Source organism: Neovison vison, chromosome 11 (genome assembly GCF_020171115.1).
Source record: "Neovison vison isolate M4711 chromosome 11, ASM_NN_V1, whole genome shotgun sequence".
Taxonomy (NCBI): domain Eukaryota; kingdom Metazoa; phylum Chordata; class Mammalia; order Carnivora; family Mustelidae; genus Neogale; species Neogale vison.
Window position 1 is genome coordinate 86,039,514 of NC_058101.1, and position 19,876 is coordinate 86,059,389.

Genomic DNA, 19,876 nt, shown 5'->3' on the forward strand with positions numbered 1-19,876 from the left:
TGAAAGTGAAGGGATGGAGAACCATCTTTCATGTCAACTGGCCTCAAATGAAAGCTGGGGTAGTGATTTTCATATCTGATAAATTAGATTTTAAGCTAAAAACTGCAGTCAGAGATACTGAAGGACACTAGATCATTCTTAAGGGCTCTATCCACCAAGAAAATCTAACAATTGTAAGTATTTATGCCCCCAATATGGGAGCAGCCAACTACATAAGCCAACTGTTAATCAAAATAAAGAGTCACAATGATATGAATACATTAATTGTAGGGGATCTTAACATGTCACTTTCAGTAACAGAGATCATCCAAGCAGAAAATCAATAAAGAAACAAGAAATATGAATGACACATTGGACCAGATGGACCTCAAAGATATATACAGAACATTCCACCCTAAAACAACAAAATACTCATTCTTCTCGAACGCACATGGAACTTTCTTCAGAAGAGACTACATATTGAGTCACAAATCAGGGCTCAACCAATACTAAAAGATTGAGATTATTCCCTGCATATTCTCAGATCACATTGCTTTGAAACTGAAACTCAACCAGAAGAAAAATTTCGGAAGGAATTCAAACATTTGGAAGCCAAAGACCATGCTGCTCAAGAATGTTTGGCTCAGCCAGGAAATTTAAGAAGAACTGAAACAATTCATGGAAACCAATGAATATGAAGACACATTGGTTCAAAACCAATGAGATATGGTAAAGGCAGTCCTAAGGGGAAAATACATAGCCATCCAAGCCTCCCTCAAAGAAGTTGAAAAATCCAGGATACACCAACTGTCTTTACACCTTAAAGAACTGGAAAATCAACAACAAATTAAGCCAACCCCATACACAAGAAGGGAAATAATCAAGATTAGAGCAGAGATCAATGAATTAGAAAATAAATATACAGTAGAACACATCAATAAAACTAGAAGCTTGTTATTTGAAAAAATCAATACAATTGATAAACCACTGGCCAAATTAATTCAAAAGTAAAGAAAAACCAAAATTAATAAAATTATGAATTAAAGGGGAGAGATCACTACTAATATCAAAGAAATAGAAACAGTTTTCAGAAATTACTATTAACAGTTATATATCAATAAGCATCCTAAAAGAAATGGATGCATTCCTGGAAATCTATAAAACTGAAACAGGAAGAAATTGACAACATTAATAGATTAATATCTAGTAACAAGATTGAAGCAGTGACCAAAAACCTCCCAAAAAACAACAGCCTAGGGTCTGACAGATTCCCTGGGGAATTCTACAAACATTTAAAGAAGAAATAATACCTATTCTCATGAAGCTGTTTCAAAAAATAGAAACAGAAGGAAAACTTCCAGACTCTTTCTATGAAGCCAGCATTACCCTGATCCCCAAACCAGGAGAATTTCAGACTAATATCCCTGAGATTCCCAACAAGATCCTAGCTAATAGGATCCAACAGTACATTAAAAAGATTATCCACCATGATCAGGTGGATTTATCCTTGGAATGCAAGGGTGGCTCAACATTCACAAATCAATCAATGTGATAGAACAAATCAATAAGAGAAGAGAGAAGAACCACATGGTCCTCTCAATTGATGCAGAAAAAGCATTTGACAAAATACAACGTCCGTTTCTGATTAAAACTCTTCAAAGTATAGGGATAGAAGGAACATTCCTCACTTCACAAAATCTATCTATGGAAAAACCCATACTGAATATCATTCTCAATGGGGGAAAGGTGACAGCCTTCCCTTTGAGATCAGGAACATGAAAAGGATATCCACTCTCACCACTGTTGTACAACGTAGTCCTAGCAACAACAATCAGACAACAAAAAGAGATAAAAGGTATTCAGATTGGCAAAGAAGTCAAATTCTCTCTCTTCACAGATGACATGATACTTTATATGGAAAACCCAAAAGACTCCACCCCCAAACTACTAGAACTCATATAGCAATCCAGTAATGTGGCAGGATACAAAATCAATGCACAGAAATCAGTTGCTTTCTTATACACTAAAAATGAAAGTATAGAACAGGAAATTAGAGAATCAATTCCATTTACTACAGCACCAAGAACCATAAGATACCTCGGAATAAACCTAACCAAAAAAGTAAAGGATCTGTACTCGAGGAACTACAGAACACTCATGAAAGAAACTGAGCAAGACACAAAAAGATGGAAAAGCATTCCAATCTCATGAATTGGAAGAATAAACATTGTTTAAAATATCTATACTGCCCAGAGCAATCAATACATCTCAATGCCATCCCAATCAAAATTCCACTGGCATTTTTCAAAGAACTGGAAGAAACAATCCTAAAATTTGTATAGAACCAGAAAAAATACCCCAAATTGCTAAGGAAATGTTGAAAAAGAAAAACAAAACTGGGTGCATCACTTTGCCTGATTTCAAGCTATCCCACAAAGCTGTGATCACCGAGACAGCATGATACTTGCATAAAAACAGACACAGAGACCAGTGGAACAGAGCAGAAAGTCCAGATATGGACCTGCAAGTCTATGGTCAAATGATCTTCAAAAGAGCAGGAAAAAATATACAGTGGAAAAATTCTATTCAATAAATGGTACTAGGAAATTGGACTGCTATGTATAGAAGAATGAAACTTGACCATTCTCTTACACTGTACACAAAGATAAACTCGAAATGGATAAAAGACCTCAACATGATGCAGGAATCGATCAAAATCCTAGAGAAGAACATAGGCAGTAACGTCTTCGACATCGGCCACAGCAACTTCTTTCAAGACATGTCTCTAAAGGCTAAGGAAACAAAAGTGAAAATGAACTTTTGGGACTTCATCAAGATCACAGCTTCCGCACAGCAAAGGAAACAGTCAACAAAACAAAGAGGCAACCCACAGAATGGGAGAAGATATTCACAAATGGCACTACAGACAAAGGGCTGATATCCAAGATCTATAAAGAATTTCTCAAACTCAATACTCAAAAAACAGATAATCACATCAAAAACTGGGCAGAAGACATGAATGGGCTAAAAGACACATGAAAAAATGTTCATCATTAGCCATCAGGGAGATTCAAATCAAAACCATATTGAGATACCACCTCACACCAGTTAGAATGACCAAAATTAACAAGACTGTAAACTACAAGTGTTGGAGAGGATGTGGAGAAAGGGGAACCCTCTTACACTGTTGGTGGGAATGCAAGTTGGTGCAGCCACTTTGGAAAACAGTATGGATATTTCTTAAGAAATTAAAAATAGAGCTACCCTATGACCCTGCAATTGCACTGTGGGGTATTTACTCCAAAGATACAGATGTAGTGAAAAGAGGGCCATCTGTAACCCAATGTTCATAGCAGCAATGACTAGTCGCCAAACTGTGGAAAGAACCAAGATGCCCTTCAACAGATGAATGGATAAAGAAGATATGGCCCATTTATACAATGGAATATTACACCTCCATCAGAAAAGATGAATATCCAACTTTTGTATCAACATGGATGGGACTGGAGGAGATTATGCTGAGTGAAATAAATCAAGCAGAACGAGTCAATTATTATAGGGTGTCACTTGTGGAGCATAAGGAACAACATGGAGGACATTAGGAAAAGGAAAGAAAAAGTGAATTGGAGGAAATCGGAGGGGAAGACAAACCATGAGAGACTGTGAACTCTGAGAAACAAACTGAGGGTTTTGGAAGGTGGGGGGTGGGGCAATGGGTGAGCCTGGTGGTGGGTATTAAGGAGGGCATGTATTCCATAGAGCACTGTGTGTGGTGCATAAACAATGAATATTGGAACACTGAAAAAACAAAATTAAATTAAAAAGCAAAACACAAGTGATAACAAGTTCTGGTCAGGATGTGAAGAAAGAGAATTCTCTTGTGCTGTTGTAGAATTATAAATCAGTACAGCCACTATGGAAATTGGTATAAAGGTTCCTCAAAAAATTAAAAATGGAAAAAAAATTAAAAATGGAAATACCATGTAACCCAGCAGTCCCACTCCTCAGTGTATATCCAAAGGAAATGACATTACTATCTTCAAGAAATATCTGCATTCCCATGTTCACTGCAGCATTATTCACAGTAGATATGCATGGAAAAAACCTAAGTGTGCTACAGTTTATATATATATAAATAACTGTTATATATATATATATATATATATATATATATATATATAACAGAATATTAATCAGCCCTAAGAAAGAAGAAATCCTGTTATTTGCAAAAACACTGATGAAAGTGGAGAATATTGTGCTATGTGAAATAAGTCAGAGAAAGACAAATACTGTACCATCTCTTTTATATGTAGAATCATATAAAGAGAGAGTAAGAGTAGTAAGCAGGGGCTCAGGAGTAGGGCAAATTGAGGAAATGCTGGTCAAAGGAAGCCTTCGGTTATAAGATGAGTATGTTCTGGGGAGCTAATATATAGCAATGGAGACTACAGTTAAAATGAAATTTGTTAAGAAAATAATTGTTAGCTGTTCTTAACATACACACACACAAGGTAACCTTGTGAGGTGATAGATGTGTTAATTAACCAATTGTGGCAATCATTTCACAAAGTATGTGTATCAAATCACCACATCATATACCATACAGACACACACACACACACACACACACAAATTCTATTTGTCAATTATACTTCAATAAATCTGGAAAAATATGAAAGAATAGAGCGATAGTAACTACAAAAAAATTATTGTTATATAGACGATAGTCATGGATAAAGTCTTAAAGAGACCACTGAAAATATAATCTCTTATATTGAGCTTAAGTAGTTGAGAGCTAGTTGTCAGAAAGGACAGAAAGGCAGAAGACAGAGAGTGCTTTAGAAAATTAAAGAACAGATTGAACAAAACAAGAGATGAGTTAATGATAATGTCCAGGGAGAAGTATGCTATAACCAGATGTAGAAGTGTCATTCCCAGCATGATAAGCACATTTGTCTTTATCTTACAGTCTAAGGTTGGTAAACTTTCATTCATGGACCACATCTGAACTTCCTCCTGCTTTTGTTAAAAAAAGTTTCACTGGAACATTGCCACAAACCCTTCTTCCTAAATATTGCCCATTCCAGCTTCCTGATCTGCAGCAGGGTTAGTCATTGTGACAGAGATTGTGTGGGCAGCAAATCCTAAAACATTACCTACCTGACTCTTCACAGAAAATGTTTGCTGAACCCCTGTTATCTATGACAACACCAAAATGAAAAAATTTGAGCAGAGGCTTAAAAAAAGAAAGTGTTTAGTGAGGCTCCTCCCCCTTCCTGAGTAACTAGTTTTTGGAAAGAGAATTTTGATTAAAAAAAAAAAAAAACACAAAAAACTTATGTACTGGTTTTATCTGTATTATCTCATTTTAAAACTATGCACATTAAATATTTATGAATCCATTACCTACTCTTTTACATTACAAGTGTCTCCATAAATGCATGTGCTATCTAGATGGAGAAAGGAGCATCTTATCTATATGTGTACATACATGTATAAAAGCTAGAAAATAGGAATTACTCTTAGAGAAGAGCACATTCCAGTTCAGTTCAAAAAGGAGCCAACAGTAGCTAGACAGGCAAAGAAATAAACTGAGAAAGAAGTTGCCAGTAAAAATTGGCTAAGAGTCATGAGGAAGAGGAAAGGTATTGAAAAAGACAAGTCATTCAAATCATGCTTTTTCTTGGAGTTCACTCTGAATTTACTGGATACATTGAAGCTTGAAAGAGCTGCCTGTAATAACTGTAAATTGTTAAAATTAATTAAAATTTTAAGAGCTAATGGCTGTTTTTTAGTTAGCTCCATTTTCTTGAAGAGAAAGAAGCTGATGAATCTAAGAAATCTTGGGCAGGAAACTTGAAAAGCATATTAGTACAGTTCAACAAACCATGATAATGATCAGCTTTTGCAGAAACATCACCATGAATACTGAAATGAGTAAGATCTTAATTTTTAAATATATTTGAATCCTATTTTTATTCTGATAATAATAAAAGCTTATTGATTAAAAAAATTGATGGATATGAGCAGGAAAGAATCTCAACTCACCGCTGTTAACATTTTGGTGTATTTCTTTTCAAATATTTTTCTATTCATTTTTTTTGTTCACAGAGATGGAATCACACCATACAGTCAATTTTGTATCTCTTTATCCACTTACCATTTTGCAAAATCAGCAGTTCATTTTTGAACTCTTTAATGTCATTTGTTAACACAATATTTCATCATTTCAATAAACTATGATTTAATCATTGCTCTGTTCTGGACATTTAGATTGCTTCCAGTTTTTTGCTATTATAAATTATACAACTTGATGATGAGCAATTATTGTCTGAATCTTTAATGACATTTAGAATTACTTTCTTAAGGCAGATTTCTGGAAGTAGGATTATAAGATAAAAGTTTATGAATATTTTTAAGCATTGTGATCCTCCCTGCCAAAATGTTTTCCAAAACTGCTAGGTCATCTTGCATAACCTCCTCCTAGCAATGCAAGGGACTGGATAGGCAGCCCTTTGGTATGAGTGAAACCAAGTTCAGAGAAGGAAATATAGAAATCACATTCATTGACAATTTTTTGCCTAAAGGGAAAGGCCAGAGAAGGAGAAAGTGAAGTGCCACCTTTTGCAGAAAAAACAGCGTTTACAAAAGGATTATGAAATGAAAGCCTATTGAGACTCTTCCCTGATTAGATGGGGAAGTCATCTGGTTTTCCTGGACTCACCTCCAAATCTGGGCTACCCCTTCTATCCACTTCTCCTAAGACAGAAAGAGGACTGAGCAGGAGAACCAGCTTGCTCCCCTGGGGACAGAAGGTTTGCTCAACACAGCCACCATCCAGAAGGCAGAAACATGGTAGTTGGAAGAGACCACAAAGACAATTTGGTATCACACCTCTCTCCATCAGATCAAAGTCTAGAAAAATGAACTGACCATCAAGGAGTGACTCACAACTACTTTGGGGAAAATTTTGGACTAATATCCATAATACCCTCTACCTCTGATAACAAATAAATATTACTGCACTTCATTTAGAGGCACAAACCTTATATACATGATTCTTTATATACGTTTCTTTCATTAAGTTTTGAATTTGTGGCTGATGTTGAATAATTTACTCTAGTGCTTAGAAGGTGTTTTTAAAAATCTGATAAAAAGTTTCAGAATTTCCTGATTAGTATATATCACAAGGTGAATAGTTTCTCATTTGTTAATTTTCTGTATACTCGTAAAAGAAGTTAATTAATCTGGAGACTCCAAATTGATTCATTTTTTAAAAGATTTTTTTAAAAAGTTATAGGGTATATAAATGGAATATTACTTAGAATCAAAAAGAATCTAACCTTCCCATTTGCAACGACATGGATAGAGCTAGAGAGTATTATATCAAGTGAAATAAGTCAGGTAAGGAAAGACAAGTACCATATGAATTCACTCATATATGGAATTAAAGGAACAAACAAACAAAAATGAGCTAAAGGAAAAAAGAAAAGAGACAAACCAAGAAACAAACTCTTCACTATAGAGAACAAACCAATGGTTACCAGGGAAGAGGGGGCTGGTGGATGGATGAAAGAGATGATGGGGATTAAGGAGCAAATTGTACTGAGCACTGGGTGATGTATGGAAGTACTGAATTACTAGACTGGACACCTGATGCTAATATAACACTGTATGTTAACTATGTGAAATTTAAATAAAAACTTTTAAAAACTGTAGTGTACAGAAATAAAAAGGCTTGAACATAGATAATAATATAGTGGCTGCATGTTTGGTTACAGCTGAGGCCAAGTGTCATTTTAGGCTTAGGAATAGTTTCTCCTATTCTTGGTCCCTGAGTCCTTGTTCTCTTGTTGGTTCCCCCAAACCTTCCCACAGGTTTACAACACTATCTTTACTAAACCCTCTTAGCTTAAAAAAAAAAAAAAGTAACACTAATATAAAGTTTGAAAGATGTAATAGTTGTGATTCCAAATGCAAACATTTGCCATTAATTCTTTCACAAGCTTTCATAAGCTTGATGTGGGACTCGATCCCAGTACCCTGGGATCATGACCAGAGCCAAAGGCAGTCATTTAACCAACTGAGCCACTCAGGTGTCCCTAAAGAACTACTCTTTAAAAAGATATATAATCTTTGTTATTTCATACTGTCATCTGAAGTTTAAGTCTGCTAACATTATATTTTTATGTTTAAATTGGCAATAACCATAATATTTACTATGGAGAGATATATATTTGCAAGTCTAGCATTTGTTTTCCGTTGTAAATTTTGCCTACAGTTATGATAAAGTACCATTAGGTAGGGTCTTTATAACAGATTTGTGGTTATAGGCATGAAAATATGTGAAACAGCAGCATTTTTTAATTTCAAAATAATGGAACTGTGTATTAAAACAGCAAAATATTTACACCAAAGAGCTGTATGTAATGCTGAATATAAAATAAGAAATAAGTTAAATAATCATCTTTTACCTTAATAGAACCTAGCAAAGTAGTTTCAAAAGGTAAATACATGTAAACATTTGTAAGACATATTTTTAAAAAAACCTTAGTAAGACATTATCGGTTTCAACTATTTTAACCTAATCACAGTGTATTTTTCATATTGTGATTTGTAGCTTTAAGAAAATAAGGGTATTTTCCTCATCTATTTTACTAAATAAAGATGATGAACACAGTTCAGTTCTGAGTTTTTATATTCCTATTGTTTTCATCACAGTTGAGCCAAGAAAAAAATCTGAATGGTTTATATCTAATCTTAAAAATAAATTCATAAATTAAAATTATCTCATAATGAAAACTCCAGAACCAGTGAGTCAATCTTATACAAATTGTTTCAGAAAATAGAGAAGGAAAAATTTCCCAAATAATTTTATAAAACCTGGATTATCCCAATACCAAAACCAGACAAACATATTACAAGACAAAAAAACATCACAAATACTCTTCAAGAACAAAATATTCTTTTTTTCTTTTTATTTTTTTATTAATTTTTTAATTAATTTTTAAATTAACATATAATGTATTATTTGCCCCAGAGGTACTGTGAATCATCTGGATTACATACTTCACAGCACTCAGCACTCACCATAGCACATACCCTCCTCAGTGTCCGTAACACAACCACCCTCTCCATACCTCCTTTCCCCCAGCAACCCTCAGTTTGTTTTGTGAGATTAAGAGTCTCTTATGGTTTGGGGCACCTGGGTGGCTCAGTGGATTAAAGCCTCTGCCTTCGGCTCAGGTCATGATCTCAGGGTCCTGGGATTGAGTTCCTGGGATCGAGGCTCTCTGCTCAGCAGGGAGCCTGCTTCCCCTGTCTGCCTGCCTGCCTCTCTGCCTACTTGTGCTCTGTCAAATAAATAAATTAAATCATTAAAAAGAAAAAAAAGAGAAAAAAGAGTCTCTTATGGTTTGTCTCCCTCCTGATCCCATCTTGTTTCATTTTTTCCTGAATCAGATGTATCAGAATGATACATCTGCAACTGAATGAAGGTCATGAAAAAATCTATTGTGAACACTATACGCAGTGGTGAAACACTTTTTATGTTTTCCTCTAAGATTGAGAATAAGTCATGGATGTCTGAACTCATCAATTCTATTTAAGATTGTACTAGATTATATACATAGAATAAGTCACAATAAAAATCTCCCAAAGTTGTTTTCTGAATATCAACAAGATGATTCTAAAGTTTATATGGAGAAGATAAAGACTCAGATAGTGAACACAATGTGGACAATATAAAGCCTCCCAAATCAGGACTGCTCAGTATTAGCAAAAAAAGAAAAGAAAAGAAAAAGACAAATTAGTAGAACAGAATAGAGAACCCAGAAATAGACCTACATAAGCATATTCAACTGATCTTCGACAAATGATCAAAGGGGGAAAAGATAGTTTTGTCAACAAATAGTTCTGAAATAACTGGACATCAAATGTCAAAAACAAAAACAAACAAACAAACAAACAATCTAGACACAAAATTAATTCACAATGGGTGACAGACCTAAATGTAAAGTACAAAACAGTAGAACTCCTAGAAGATTATATAGGAGAAAACCCTGATAACTTCGGGTATGGCATCAGTTCTAAGATTCAACACCAAAGGCATGGTTCTCAAATGATAAGTTTTCTTTCATTAGAATTAATTCATTAAGAACTTCTCTGCAAAAGAAAATGTCAAGAGAATGAAAAGACAAATCACAGACTGGGAGAAAATATTTGCATGAGACACATCCCATATAGGACTGTTAAGCAAAATATACAAAGAACTCTTAATATTAAACAATAATAAAAACTAAAAACTCAATTTAAAAATGGTCTAAAGACCTTGACAGGAACCTCACCAAAGAAGATAGAAAGCAAATAAATAACATGAAAAGATATTCTGCATCAAATGCCATCAATAACATGAAAAGGTGTTCTGCATCAAATGCCATCAAGGAAATGTAAATTGAAACAATGTGATATTGCTACATACCTATTAGGATGGCCATAATCTGTCAACAGATTGGACAACATCAAATGCTGACAAGAATGTGGAGCAACAGAAATGCTTATAGGTGGTAGGTATTATGGAGGGCACTTGCTGCCTGGAGCACTGGGTGTGGTGCATAAACAATGGATTTTGGAACACTGAAAAGAAATAAAAGAAAAGAAAATGAAAAAATGAAATGTGTATTCACTGCTTCTGGGAATGCAAAATAGTACAGTTATTTTGGAAGACAGTTTGAAGGTTTCTTATAAAGCCAAGCATAGTCTTACCATATGATCCAATACTCATGCTCTAGATATTTACTCAAATTAGTTGAAAATTTATGATCTCATAAAAACCTGCACACAGATGTTTGCAGTTACTTTATTCATAATTGCCAAAAGTTAGAAGAAACCAGTATGTCCTTCAGTAGATGAATGGATAAATAAACTGTGGTACATCCAGATAATAGATTATTATTCAATGCTAAAAAAGAAATGAGCTTTCAAGCCATGAAAAGACCAGAGGAAACTTAAATGCATATTACTAAGTAAAAGAAGTCAAAGTAAAAGGTTATATGGTTCATTAAAAGGCAAAACTATGGAAATTGCAAAAAAAAAAAAATAGTGATTGCCATGGGATGAGGTGGGGAAGGTGGATAGGCAGATTATAGTTGCAGTTTAGGAGAGTGAAGCTATTCTGCATGTTACTCCAATGATGGACACATCTCATTATACATTTTTTTCGAAATCTACAGAATGTGCTACACACCAAGAGTGAACTCTAACATAAACTATGACTTTAGGTGATGATGATGTGTTGAGGTAGGTTCTACCAATTGTGACAAGTGTGTCACTCTGGTGGGGGAGGTTGATAATGGGGAAGAACATGCATGTGTAGGAGGAAGAGTTATGTATGAAATCTCTCTACCTCCTTGTGAAATTTGCTGTGAACCTAAACCTCCTCCAAACAATAGATTTGTAAAAAATAAATTGAAATAATAACATGATATATCAAATTATTTGCCTGACGCAGGGCTATTATGTTGAGGGGCATGACAGAAGTGATGGAAGTATTTTATATTTTAATTGTGCTGAGGGTTACATGGGTATATGCATCTGTCAGTGTGGCATAATTCAGATTTGTGCACTTTATAATATGCAAATTATATTTCATTAAAGTTGATTTTTTAAAGTAGAAAAATGTAATTGCCAAATCAAGAAAAACTGTAATAGCCTCTGTGAGATGAGAGAGGTGGATGCTCTTTGAATGTATGGTGTAAAATTGACAGAAAATGATAAAAGGCTAGGGACTGGTGAAAAAGTAGGACATTTCCTCATGGTACCAACAATGTTTTCAATATTTTTTTGGACCATGTTTTCAGTATCATAGATGTCTCCCCAGAAATAGGCAATATTACTAAAAAAATATAGAGGAATTGAGTTTTAGAAGAGGAATGTGCAATGGAGAGCCCTGAACCTTACAATTATCAGCTCCATGTTAAATGCACCTGGTACTTAGATTTCTTTTGAGCTAAAATAAGAATACAGTAAAGTTCTACTCTGTGAAATCTAATATAATGGACTTCACCTAGTTCAGGCTTTTATTTAAAATGTGCCTGGGTCCCCATTTATGGTATAATGAGAATGATTTCAAATAATGATTTTAAGTTTAATTTTATTTGCAAACAAAAAAAGAGTTAAAAAGAGGAAGAAGGGAGAAGTTTGCTCAAGCCAATTTGCAGTGTTGTAGTGTAGGAATTAAAAAGAGAAATCAGTGGGAACTGGTTTGTGATTTTTTCCAAACACATTGCATCATTTATTTAACCCCATTGCTAATCCTGTTTAAAATTTTTCCTTGATGTGATGCACAAAGGACTTTGGGTTTCTCTTTTCTAATCTAGAGAATAAAAGTTATTAAACATGGCATAATTGAAATATTTTCAATGATATTTTAAAATATGGTGAGATAAATGAAGCACTATTTTACACAACAAGATCATCTTTATATTAAGGCGCTTCTCTGACAGCACAGAAGTTGTGTGCAGTGAAATGGGAGCTAGGGAAAAATAAGAGAACACAAATCACTATCTCAGCTACTACGAGTTTAAGTCAACTAAGAAAGGGAGTAAAAAGAGATCTCTATGACATATCACTCATAAAAAAGTGAAAAAGAGTATTGGAAATCAGGAATTGAGCATTGGTAAGTTTGAGATGTGAACTGATATTTTCTAACACAGACCTTGAATATAAATGCTGAACTATATTGAATAACAACTTGTGAAAGGAATCATTGGTTATAATTACTACTAAACTTTAAAGCAATTACTGTTAAATTTGAAAAATAAACCAAATTGTTGTCTTGGAAAAGTGGATGGTAATCCACATTATAATCTTTGATAAATCTCAGCTACCTCAAAGTGTTTTCCCTATTCTCTTTCCTGGCTTCTCCAAACAACCAGACTTCTGAAAAGTCTTTGTATTGGGATGCCAACATCAATGTATTTGAATGGAGTTTGGCCCAGGACCTCAAAGTAGCCATTTCATTTTCATGTCTCATTTGCAAAAAAAACAAAAACAAAACAAAACACAAACAAACAAAAAAAACGAATGGACACATTTTACTGTGGTAGAGAGAAATAGAATATTAAAAACCTGGAGATACAGTATGGCCCCCTATTTTAGCACATTGACAACATATTTAGCAGTTTAAATGTTATTCTCACTATTGATGCCCAGAGCTTAAAGAAATTAATTATAAAGCAAATAGTTTACAATACTAGATTAAAATTACGTCTGGTCTAGTCTGGCCTAGAAGAAGAAGATAAGATGTAGACATCACAGCACCCTAGGAAGTTGCTTGGGCCAAGAGGAAGGAGAGTCATGAAGAACAAATGGATCTACATCATGTTCTTATCTCTGAATGACTGTGCTATAGATGACATCACTTTAAATGTGTTTTTGAGTTTTTAGTTGTGTTTACGGTGTGCAGACCATATATAACCTGATTTTTCCCCCCCTTTAGGAGGCAAAGAATGCTTATTGACTACATAGAAAAGAGAGTTCAAATCAAAGGAAGATAATTTTTCTCATTATCTTATTAAGAAAACAAAAGTCAGAGACCTTCCAAAGGAGTCAAGAAAAGGTAATGGATTAAGCCACAATATATTTAAAATGTGATTGTAACTGAAAACAAATTAGACCTTCATTTTCTTATCCAGAGACTTTAATGTGAACAGCAGCTTTCATTGTTTTATTTTCTGATCCACTGATTTAATTAAATGCATCTGCCAAGCTAAAGGGAAATTTAAAATTATAAATACACAGAATGCTGAGAAATCCACTTGCTCATCAAGCATCTTCTGCCATTTCTCCCCCACATGGTAGGCTTATGAAAAGAAACTACATCTGGGTGATTTATCCTCTAAAGTCTTATTGAGAATTTATCTTTTCTTCTCTTTACACAATACAAACACACATTTCATAAGAAAATATATAATAGCATATTCTTTTGGCATGTACTCCATTTGAAACTGGAACAAAGCTTAACACCAACATGAAACAGGTCACTGAAACTGTTCTTAGAGATGTCCTTGCAAGCCAGTCTAGTAGAATTACTAGATTTTAATTTTTCCTGTGTCATCACAGTTCACTGACTCTAGCATTTTTATTAGCTAAATGGGATTTTTTGAGAAGATTGATGGTCCTTCTCTTTTTTATGATTTTATTTATTTACTTGACAGAGAGAGAGAGATTACAAGTGGGCAGAGAAGCAGGCAGAGAGAGAGGGGGAAGCAAGCTCCCTGCTAAGCAGAGAGCCTAATGCAAGGCTCCATCCCAGGATCCTGGGATCATTCATGACCTGAGCAGAAGACAGAGGCTTAACCCACTGAGTTACCCAGGTGCCCCTTGATGGTCCTTCTTTACAAAAACAAACAAACAAACAAAAACAAAAAGAAATCTTTACTTGTAGCAATTACCATAGAGATGTACACAAGAATTCTCTACTCTGAACAGGCCAGTCCTGATCCATGCTGTGCCACTCTTTTCTTGCAGGGGATAGTCTAGCAGGATGGATACTTTATGCTGTGAAAAATACAAACTACCAATCAGAGATCCAATGAAAACAACAAAAAAAATTGCCTCATGCATATCAAAATTGTTTTTCCTCAAATAATATTAATTGTGAAAAATGAAGGACCAAATTCTTTTAAGTCATGCCCTTGTAAAATAAATGAATACATTTCTCTTTACAATACATGAGAACACTGATAGATTCTTTTAAAAAGCTACTTCAACATGATTTTTTTCAAAACTAGCTTATTCAAACATGTTTTTTAAGTGCCATTAGTCAGATTCACCCTATAAAATTATAGTTATAACTGATTTTCATTGCAGGCATCTCTTCTTTCAGTGAAAATGTTTAAGGTATTTTGGGTTATTATGGAAAACCTCTTTCTCCTTAGCAGAGAGGAGCTGGCTCGCATACTAGTAAAGTAACAGCAGGTTTTTGCATAGAAGTAGGGAAGGGTTGTTGCTACAACTCTGCCTTATAAGTTACACTAAAATATTCCACCAGAAGGACCTGTCCATCATGTCTTTTCTAGGGCAGAGAATCACAGACTTGATTTGGTTGATTTCTGTAGTTAATCTCAAGTAAAAACCAAGAATATGCCTTCTGCATAGAAGATGCTTGATATAAATATGTTAAATATATTGGTACACCAAGATTTGCCTGTCCTATGCCTTCCTCATGCCTTGTATCTAGGATTCCCAAGAAATCTTGGATGAGCCTCAGACCCCTCTTGCCCTGATAGATTTGAGAAAATCTAAGTGTACTAATGAGAGAAATGTTGAAATTGCATATGTTAAAGTTGGGAGATGATGTAGTGAAGTTCCTGAAAAGATGGTGGAAGAACTCGCTTTACAATGAAAGAGGAATACCTATTCCCATTCTGTAGTGGATGGAGGTAAATCTTGACACACTAGCAGGTTAATTTGTTGGTGGGGGGGAAGGGTAGTACAGAAAAGGGGAAAAAAGAGAGTTGATGTGGCATCTATCTGACAGCTTTTATTTTGTTCTGTGAAATATGAAGTTAGCTTATTCTTTTAAAAAAATTTTCAGCTTTATCAAGGTATAATTGACAAAATTATATATATTTGAAGTGTACAAGGTGAGTTTTGATGTATGTATACACTGTTAAGTGATTAAGTGATTACCGCAGTCAAGCTAATTAACATATCCATCATCTCACATAGTGACCATTTTTGTGTGAGTGGAGGGGGAGAATACCTAAGAACTACACTCTGAGCAACTTCAAGTACACAGTACATTATTAAGCACAGTCACCATGCTGTACATTAGGTTTTCAGGACTTTATTCATCTTATAACTGCAAGTTTGTACTCTTTGACCACCATCTGTCTCCACTCCCCACTCCCCATCTCTTTCTACTATCTTTTATCTATGAGTTTGACATTTTTTAGATTCCACAGATAAGTGAGATCATGTAATATTGTCTTTCTCTGTCTGGGTTACTTCAGTTAGCATAATGTTGTCTAGTTTGTTCATGTTGAAACAAGTGAGCAAATGTCAGGATTTTGTTCTTTCTTTAAGACTGAATAATATTCCAGTGTGTGTTGTGTGTGTGTGTGTGTGTGTGTGTGTGTGCGCGCGCGCGCACGTGCATGCACATGTGTGCATTTTTTAACCTGTTCATTCCTCAATGGACACTTAAGTTATTTCCATATCTTGGCTATTATGAATAACGTTGCAATGACATGGAATGCAGATATCTTTTTGGGATAGTGACTTTATTTCCTTTTAATATATACTCAGAAGTGGGATTGCTGGATCATATAGTAGTTCTGCTTTCAATTTTCTGAAGGAAGTCCATACTGTTTTCCATAATGGCTATGCCAATTTACATTCCCACCAACAGTGTAAAAAGATTCTTTTTTCTTGATATTCTCGCCAACTAAAAATGAAGGAGGATGAAGTAATAAAATGACATAAGAAGAGTGGAAAAGATTTTAAACAGACTAAAAATAGGTTTGGAAATGATTTCAAAGTCATAAATAACAGTATAAAGACTGAATCTCTATAACAAAGAGTGAGTCATTTCATTTGAGATCTGAATACTAACTGTGGGATTTGCAATTAAAAAGTTGTTGATGATCTTGTACCATTTCAGTTAGGGTGGAAGGCAAGTTGTAATAGATTTAGAAGAGACAGTAGAAAAAATGGGAGTACAGAGGTAGATTCAGAAAGTGAGGCCCCAAACTATGCAAACTGTTTGATTCATAATTTCTACTTCTGGAAATATATTCTGAAATCTCATTCAATCTGCCCTGAAGTTTAGACCTATGCAGTATCATTAACTAAAGAAAAAAGAAAACTAATTTTACTAATCTGTGCAAGCATATGATCAGCAAAGTGGGACTGTTTGGTAAAAGTTCAACAGGAGAAAATGACTTCACCTCAGACTAAAATGAACCCTCCTATCCTTATAACTGAATGTGTTTTAGGACTTGCAATCCTTTAACAGTACGTGGGGGTGAGGTGGGGTGTGGGGAGAGTTGGGTAAGAAAGCACCATAAGGTAAGAACCAGCAAGACACAAAGAGACAGAGAGAGAAAGGGAGAGAGTGAGAAAGAGGGCATCTGGATTTCCTGTTTCTTTGCCAGACTTAAAGAATGGTCATCTTAACTTTCAGAATGCCGGGAATCATGGAAGTAAAATTGTACCCAATTGTACCCAACTGTACCTATAGGGACTATAGGCTCCAGGAAGACAAGAATTACTCATGGTTTTCTTTACCATTGCAATCCTAACACAAAGCCTGACACAATGAATACTCACTGAATGAATCGATTAAAGAAAGAAACAATGTAAAAAAAAAAAATGTCCTACCTTGACCAAGAAGATAGGAAATATAGGCAGGGCTGAGAAACAACAATGATTCACAAGTACACTTAAGGCAATTATTTTCCATTGCCCTTCATTATGAGTATGACAGTATCTGTCCTGATTGGTCAATGCTCATAGTGCAGAAGTTGGTAAATATTTTTAATTTTTCCTCTGCATAAGGTTTTAAGAGAGAGTTAAGCTTAGAGAGGGAAAAATGTCACCTTGTATCAGCAATATCTTATTTCTTAGGTAACATTAATTATCAAATTTATTATACAATGATTTCTGTAGTAATATTTCATGCTTTTAACACTATTATCACCTGCTCTTTCCCAAAAGCAGTTTCAAATAACTTCTCACTGTTTCAAATAACTTTGAAATACAAATTTTAAATAAAGGTGAATATTGGATATAATTAACTTTGAGAGATTTTTTTACAAATTCCTTTACATTTAGAAATATTCACAATAGATGCATGTTATTCAAGATGCATGTTATTTAAGATGTATGTTATTCTAGTCAATTTATCCCTTTTACTACCCTCTTATGTTAGATTATTCTTCAAAGAATGCTTTGTTGTGGTGTCCATAACTTGTAGAGGAGGAGACCTAAAATCATGTAATGTCTTCATTTGTTTTTTTATTTATTGAGCAATTACTATGTCCTGTACTGCTAGGTATAAAGGATACAACAGTGGCAAATTCCAACATGTTCTGATGAGTCTAATACAGAGGAATGGTGTTAATCAGATAATTACATTACTGATGATATAGTAACATACTGAAAGAAAGGAATCTGTCCTGAACTTCTGCCTCGAGGAAGGCTGACAGTGGAAAATAACAAGTAAACTGGTAGATAAGGGGAGAGCGAGAGATAAACAGGTAACTATCTACTCAAGGAAAAAACCTTTGCAAAGGTCCTTTAACAGAACGAATTATGGTGCTTACCTTAATTGGTGCTCACAGCCCTTTTGTAGCCTCTATGAATGCTGCCCATGAAAAGTTACACCTTCCATGGCTGATGATGATGGCTCTTCAGGCAGGACTGAAAAGAAGACCGAAGTACAGGGAAAGATTAGAATGATAGGAGTTAACCTATGTTGAGTTTATAAATCATTTTAAGTATTATTGTTTATTTCAGAACTTCAATTTGTGAAGTCACACAGATTTAGAAAGATCATTCTAACTGTAGTGTAGAGAACAGAGAGGAGGTGGTACAGAGGGAAATCAAGGACAGCAGGTAAACAGGGCAGCTGTGCAGTTGAGAGATTATGGTGACAACGAAGATAGAAATAGCCTCATGAAATCACAAGGAGAGAATCACTCTTAAACTTCATTCAGTTACCCTTCCAATCTAATGTTTAATCTTCTCCATAAATCACTACCAGGTTACTATACACTTCTTCTCTTGAACACTTTCCAATGTTGATCTAAAATAAAGGTATATGTAGGCTATTAAAATAGAGCAATAAAGTTCCCAGACTGGATTCAGACTATTTGGTTTCAAATCCACTGGCACCTTACATAATTATGGGGAAGTTCCCTAACCCATCCAAGCTTCCATTTTCTTGTTGGTTAAATAGTGAAAATAATACCTACTTTAGAGAATTGTTGTGATGATTAACTAAAATAATGTACTTTTAGGATCTAGTACAATTCCTAGCAGTAAAAAACTCGAGAATTAGATTTTATATTAGTAAATAATGAAGTTTGATTTATAAAAAAAACTAAAGCAAACATCTGAATCATTTCAGCTTCATATTATTTCATAATTATTTTAGGATAAAGTGAATATTTTACAGTGTACTCTATGGAATCCTTTATTAATAGACTAAAACAAAGGTACTTTCTTTTATTAAAAAATCATATCACTATATATACATATATTTTTCATATTGTTTATATTTTTATTATAGTGTCCTTGACCAAAAAAAAAAAAAGTTTTGACACTAGGATATAATATATTTGGATGTCAAAGAACCTGCCTTAATTTGGATAGTTAATAACTTGATATAGACTTCCAAGTTTATTGTATTAATTGTATTTAAAATTCTTACTTAGATCTCCAAAATAGAATGTAAAATGAATATAAATTTAGCTATTATGGAGAAATAAAGTTTGTGACTTGATAACAGTAAGATTTATAAGTTTATTAATCATGTAAAATTACTCAAGACTTTTTCTGGTCTATAAGGTGGAGTCACAGGTATAATGTTGTCTAATTCAACTATTGTGGCATAAAATATATTCATTTTTTATTGAAGCATAATACTTCTTAGTACTATAATATAATTTTTCTTAAGTGCATTAAAATCTACTTATCATTCCAGGGATACACACTCTTTCATCTTTCTCTTTAATAGATATATATTTTAAGGACACCGGGATAACAAAAATGATGATAATCATTATTTAAAAAGTCAACTCAATTATCCTCATCATTGAAAGTGGATATAAACGTTTTTTAAACTGTCACATTTAGAAAGTACAGAATGTGAAAAAAAGAAAGTATAGAA